The sequence below is a fragment of the Alosa sapidissima genome, chromosome 7 (genome assembly GCF_018492685.1).
Source record: "Alosa sapidissima isolate fAloSap1 chromosome 7, fAloSap1.pri, whole genome shotgun sequence".
In the NCBI taxonomy this organism is placed as follows: Eukaryota; Metazoa; Chordata; class Actinopteri; order Clupeiformes; family Clupeidae; genus Alosa; species Alosa sapidissima.
The window spans coordinates 30,587,617-30,593,616 of NC_055963.1; the positions used below are offsets into that span (position 1 = coordinate 30,587,617).

The 6,000-nt window shown below is 41.6% G+C and overlaps 1 long non-coding RNA gene across 1 annotated transcript; it reads right to left on the bottom strand.

Annotated features, from left to right (window-relative positions):
- Positions 1 to 650: 650 nt before the first annotated feature.
- LOC121713029 lies at positions 651 to 2,086 on the bottom strand. The gene is made up of 2 exons (XR_006032720.1): positions 1,644 to 2,086; positions 651 to 763 (listed from the first exon to the last, which is right to left on the bottom strand). It is a non-coding gene; the product is annotated as an uncharacterized LOC121713029 (long non-coding RNA).
- Positions 2,087 to 6,000: the final 3,914 nt, after the last annotated feature.

The following is a 6,000-nucleotide window of genomic DNA, read 5'->3' on the forward strand; positions in this document are numbered from 1 at the left end:
GGTATAAATATGTGCAGTGTATTAGCAGAATAAATATGGATATATTTGGTATGAACCATATAGACAAATATGTACAGTATACAGCTATGTGCAGTGTGGTAACAGTACTGTAGTGCAGAAACAGTAACATTATAACAGTAGTAAGAATACGTGTATGTGCAGGATGAATAGTATGAAGAGCAGTAGAAAATGGAATGGCTATATGTGTAATTACAGTATGTACATTTGTAAATAAATAGAACACTATGGGTGGGATAGGGTAGTGCAATTGTCCACGGGGGGTGGGTGTCCCCCGTCAAGGTTTCTGTGGTCATGGTGGACACCTCAACAGGCACAGGCAAGGAGGCATCGGGCGGGGGCTTAGTTGGTTGGTTGTCACCGGGATGCACAGCTAGAGTTCAGTAGGGTGACAGCCGCAGGGAAGGAGCTTCCTCTGAACCTGCTGGTTTGGGTGCAGAGAGACCTGTAACGCCTCCCAGAGGGGAGTGGGGTGAACAGTCTGTGGTTGAGGTGAGAACAGTCTTTGATGATGCTGCGCGCCTTACGCAAGCATCACTTGCCCTGGATGGCCTTGATGGTGGGGAGTGAGGAACCGGTGATGCGTTGGCCAGTTTTCACCACCCTCTGCAGTTTTTTTCGGTCGTATTCTGGTGTAACCTCCATGTTTCAATCAGTAGTGTTTGAGCAACTGACCTCTGACTTCACATCCAAACAAGCACAACTTACATGTCCAGTTCATTGCTCTGCATTTTCAGTTTTCCAACTGCAAAAAGAAAAAGAGGGCAAAATTATTATCAATATGCATCTATTGGCCATGTTTAACTAAAACAGCTGATTAAGTTTATCACATTAAATGTTAATTTAAATTATTTCTCCAGAGACCTAATTAATACTGTTAAGCTAAAAATATTATGATTTGGCAACTTAATTTTCTCTATTGCTTCAGGCCTAGTACATTTATCACAATAGAATTTAAAATGTCAATCATACGTTGGAATTATATGATGCCATTTTGCACCTCAATAACGGCACATTCGTTCAAATTCCACACACTGCAACCTAAGTCCTCTTGCTAAATCACAACAAAGATTTTAGATAAAAGACCATGGCTTTCTCGGTCAGTAAGGTTATGAGTCCAATTATCCTAATTGTTTTATCAATACAGTAGGAATATCGACGTAAACCATACACAGTTTAATCTTTACACGTTTTGAATCAACTTAGCATGCTAGCAAGCGTTTCTCATGAGAAATGGCTAACATTAGAACTAAACTTCATTAAGAGAGCTCATGAAGACAACTGCTATTGGCAAATTTATACAGCCTAGTTTTAGACCCCAGGCGCCACCACTTCCTCATAACTTCGATAACAAAAAATATCAAAGAGCTTGAATACCTAGAATATTTGTTTTCTGCTCAGCATGGTCTGAGGCAGTGTTAACAAAGATCTTTGGTGTTAACTCGCATAGCTGCTATCAGTTAGCTGCAAACTGTTAGCAGCTAGCGCATATATCGGCCACTTAGCAAGTTGAACTTAACATTACCCCAGTTGTTAATGAAACCGAATGTACAGTTTTGCACAAATGCTGTTAGTTCAACCTATACTGTAAACATTTGACACATTAATACATACTGTAAACTTACCGGACAGAGTAAGTCACTGGTGAAGCTGTTACACTCCCATCCCAAAAGTCAGCCACACCGTAACACTGCCGACCGTTGGCTGTGGAATCCAGAATGCTCCCTCTGCAACTGTGCGCGTGTGCACTGCGTGAGTCCAGTTTACTCAGGTCTGAGTTGTGAAGCTTACTCGTGTATCTCAAGTTTTAGACCCCATTGTTGCAAGTTCGGCACATTACTAATGTTACTCTAGTAAGAACACTAGGTCAGCCTATAGTAAGTAAAGTATACTTGTGTTACTGCAGTAAGATGTAGTGTTATTTTTTACAGTGCACCACAGCAGAGAATATTGTGCAGGCCAACTAGGCTTTCCATACGATAGCCCAACTTCCACGGGTGATTGGAGCCATTGATGGAACGCTCATCCCTGTGGCCAGTCCGTCGGAGAACGAGCCCATGTTTATTTGCAGGAATAATAATAATAAGCTTTATTTGTATAGCACCTTTCATACACAGAATGCAGCTCAAAGTGCTTTACATTTGAAGCATGTAACACAATAATAGTCAAACAGCAAAGAAAAGTGATTGATAATGACTGACTATGATCTACTCAGCAACATATCAAAAATATAGAAAATGACGTCATAAGACTGGCAGCCTTAACCCTCTTACCCCCCACAAGCACGCCATATGGCAACTGTGGCAAGGAAAAACTCCCATATTCCAGGAAGAAACCTTGAGCAGAACCTGACTTAATAGGGGGAGCCCATCTGCTTCTGGCTGGCTGCGCCCTCCAATAGTAGCAGATGTAGAATAATCTGAAAATGTAGTCTACAGGATAAGATGAGTTAACTAAAAGCTTTCCTGTACAGGTATGTTTTCAGATCTTTTTTAAAAATATTTACTGAACTCGCCTGCTTGATGTACAGAGGCAGGGTGTTCCATAGTTTGGGGGCATAATGGATAAACGCAGCTTCTCCACTTTGTTTGTGGAGCACTTTGGGTACGATTAAAAGATTTGAATTGGATGATCTAAGTTTCCTTTGTGGTTGATAAGATATTAAAAGCTCAGAGATATATGAAGGTGCTATGCCATTCAGAGCTTTGTAATTAATTAACATAACCTTAAAATCAATTCTATAGGAAATAGGGAGCCAGTGCAGTTCAGCCAACACAGGGGTGATGTGTTCTCTCTTCTTAGTCTTAGTTAAAAGTCTAGCCGCAGAGTTCTGTATGAGTGCCAATTTATTTAGATGTTTTTTGGGAAGACCAGTGAAAAGTGCATTGCAGTAGTCTAACCTGCTAGTGATAAAGGCGTGAATTAGTTTTTCTGCATCTTGTTGAGTTAAGAAGGGCCGCACTTTGGCAATGTTTCTCAAGTGGAAATAGGCAGCCATTTTTTACCATTTTTCAGACATGTCTGAGTAACTTTACTGATATGGGGCTTAAAACTTAACTCTGCATCTAGGATGACACCGAGGCTTGTTACTTTTGATTTGACCTGGTGTGCCAAGTTCCCCAGATTACTAAGAATAATATCTCGCTTTAGTTTTGGTCCAACCAGAAGTACCTCTGTTTTGTCATCATTTAGTTTCAAAAAGTTTTTGCTCATCCACTGATTAATGGAGGTTAGGCATGCAGTGAGGGAGCAAAGGCCATCTGGGTTAGTTGGCTCCACAGAGATATACAATTGGGTATCATCTGCGTAGCTGTGGAAGTTTACATTATGCTGACTTATGACGTTTCCCAATGGAAGCATATATAGAGAAAATAGCAGGGGACCAAGGCAGCTCCCCTGGGCCACACCAAAAGGCAGGGGTACCCTGCCATCAATGTTCAGGTGATGTGCGATGCATGTGGCCTGTTCACCAGCGTGGTGGCAAAATGACGTGGGAGTAGTACCCATGACTCCTTTGTGTGGGCCAACTCTGGGCTGCATGAGCTGGCCGAAGATGGGCGGTTTGGCGACAGCTGGTTCCGGGGTGGCAGTGGTTTTCCTCTTTGCCCCTATCTGCTGACTCCCGTCTTGCCGCCAACAACACTAGCGGAGCAGAGGTGTAATGAGGCACATGCTCGACTTGTACCCGCAGCGTAGTGGAGAGGGCCATTGGGGTGTGGAAGTTATGGTGGTGACCGCTCTGCTACACAACCTGGCAGTGCAGGCCAATGCTCCTGTTCCCGACGAGGAGTGGCTTCAGGAGGATGTTCCACCCGAGCCAGGCAGACCCATCCTGCTGGAACAGAAGTTAGGAGAAGCCTCATTAATCATTTATTTGCCAACTGATATTGGTTCAGTTGTACTACATTTATTTGTTTGGTTTCTTTCATTTTGTCTTTTTTTGGCTAACAAACGAAAATGTACAAACAATACATGAACATGTAGCTAAGAGTGGGGGATGCAGTGCATACAGACTTCAGGGATAATGAGGAGCCACAGGCTGGCAGCAGAACAAATGCTCGAGTCTACCAGCGAGGGGAAAAATAAAAAAGATGCACATTTTAAAAGTGCGAGCAAACTTTCAACGTTGCTATACTAAGGAGGCAACTCTTATTTTAGAGACTGCTCAAATGACTCTTTTAACCTGTATGGATGTGATAAAAGCTGTGGAGGATAAGATGCTATATACCGGGAACGAGTTGCACGGACGGCACTCACTTTTTAAAAGTAACATTCTTTAGGGACAATGTATCCCTATAGTTTGATACAGAGAGGGCCGGGGTGTGTCGGTTTAACACTAGTGTTAACAATAACAACTAAAGTGTTCTCGTTGACTGAAAGGGAGGGAAATCGGTGATTTTGTTTGATATTGACATAGCAACGAACCGTGAATGTAACAATATTGTGCAGGCTACGGTTATGGAGTCAAGTGAGGTGGAAAGTTATATAGGCTAAATTACTCAGATAGACCTACAATATTACATTTTGAAAATGAACGAACTAAAATAAAATACAACCGCATCAGAGGGATCAAAGAGCCGCATGCGGCTCCGGAGCCGCGGGTTGCCGACCCCTGCTCTATATCCTGGTCGCTGAGCTTCTGGGCTTGGCAATTAATGCAGACAGTGGAATAAGAGGAGTTCCGGTTGAGGCTTTTAGTGTTCTGAATTCTGAGACTAAAATATACTGATGATGAAGACAGTATAAATAATAGTATGAAAGTTTTAGATTTTTATTGCAAAGGGTCTGGAGCAAGAATGAATGTGGGCAAAACTGAGTTCATGAGGTTAAGAGGGGGAACTCTGTCAAGGGTGTGCCTTTTAAGGAAGTTCAAAATGACTTAAATTCTGGAGGTTAGAGTAGGGCCGGATGAAGTTTTGACCACCAAGCAAACATGGGAGGAGATGATTGGCACAGCAAAGCAAAGATTAGCTTTTTGAAGGAGGAGGAGCATCACGCTCAAGGGCAACATTTTAGTGCTGAACTAACTTTTTGTCTAAGATATGGTAAGTCCTTGGCTCAGTCTGTTTGCCAATACCTGTTGCAAATGTTTTTAAACGTGTAGTGACAGATTTTGTCTGGCAAGGTAAGCCATCAAAGGTAAAATAGGATACTCTGATCGGGGCAGTGGAGGAGGAGGGTCTGGGATTGCTAGACCCCATCCTGAGGCTGAAGGCCCTGAGTTAAAACAGTTAAGAGCTTTTTATCCAATAACAACATAGAATGGAGAACAACAACAACATACGTTTTTAGTAAAGACTGAGTAAAGTGGTAGAGTGTCTTCAGCCTCATGGATGGGGTTGAAATTACATGGCTGTTGGCATCCCAGAATTTTATAGGGAAGTTTTAAGGGTGTGGGTAATATTTAGAGAAAGTTTAATCATAAATCCAGTGGGGAGGGAAGCAATTTTAAACCAACCGTTGTTTTTAAACCCAAAATTGAAAATTGGTTGGGGGTCCTATTGGAAGGTCTGGTACAATGCTGGTTTTAGAACTGGTTTCAGAGATCTTTTTTATGAGATAAGGCCAGGGCTCCTGACTTTTCAAGCTTTTGTGGATGACCTAAAAGAAGTAAAGGATGACTACGAGACAGATAAAATAAAAAATACTTCATTAGTGCAATACCAAAGGAATGGAAGGAAAACATTGAAAAGAACAATGATACAGGAAAAGAGGTTTTTGAAATTGTTTTTAAAGAAGGGAACAGGTGTTTTTGATGTGTTTTAAAACAGTTTTATTTATTTTTTAGAAATCTTGCTTTTATAGAACCTGTGTCAAATATTTATTGTTTGAGAAAATTTGTGTAAAGAGGATATATGGAGGAATGTAAGGCAAAGTTTGAAATGTCCAGTCCTGGAGAACTTTGATTTTATGTTGGGTCACAAGTGTGTTTCTAATGAAATGAGGCTTTTCAAGATGGGAACAGTGACTTGTGCAGAATAT